This window comes from Cyprinus carpio, unplaced genomic scaffold (genome assembly GCF_018340385.1).
Source record: "Cyprinus carpio isolate SPL01 unplaced genomic scaffold, ASM1834038v1 S000005589, whole genome shotgun sequence".
Taxonomy (NCBI): Eukaryota; Metazoa; Chordata; class Actinopteri; order Cypriniformes; family Cyprinidae; genus Cyprinus; species Cyprinus carpio.
Window position 1 is genome coordinate 198 of NW_024878273.1, and position 615 is coordinate 812.

The following is a 615-nucleotide window of genomic DNA, read 5'->3' on the forward strand; positions in this document are numbered from 1 at the left end:
CGGCAGAAGAAAGGATCTAGCTCTCCCCGGCCGGGAATCAACCCCGGTCTTCCCGCGTGACAGGCGGAGATACTGTCCACTATACTAACGAGGAGTTGCGCATCTAGAAGTTCTCCCCAGCCAACGCAACTGCTACGACATCACTAAACAAAGCATGGCTTTTTCTTATGCTGACCCAGCCCATACACCATAAAAAACCGGATGGAATCCATCATCAGCTAAATTCGCTTAACTTTTCTCGAGTAACGGTACACCTTCTTTTTTTTTTTTTTTTTTTTTTTTTTTTTTTCTCCCTACTTTTCAGATGGAGGCATGGGAAAGAAATTGCATTGCCTTTGATTGGGTTTGTAGGTTATTGGCCAATCAAGGGACTTTTTTAGACATTTACTATCTCATCAGCTCCTCTAGCCCTATCATCGGTGACTCATGCGCTTCGAGACTTTTACTGACCGCACACAAACGCGACTTTTTTTCTGCCTGCGTTGGTGGTATAGTGGTGAGCATAGCTGCCTTCCAAGCAGTTGACCCGGTGTTCGATTCCCGGCCAACGCAGTCCTTTTGGTCAGGCTGATGTTGAAGCAGAAATCCTTCTGTGACCTTCTGGCTGCATCAAAA

General features: G+C 46.2%; 1 non-coding gene across 1 annotated transcript; it reads left to right on the forward strand.

Moving 5' to 3' along the window:
• The first annotated feature begins 479 nt into the window (after positions 1–479).
• trnag-ucc lies at positions 480–552 on the forward strand. Its single transcript has one exon. It is a non-coding gene; the product is annotated as a tRNA-Gly (tRNA).
• Positions 553–615: the final 63 nt, after the last annotated feature.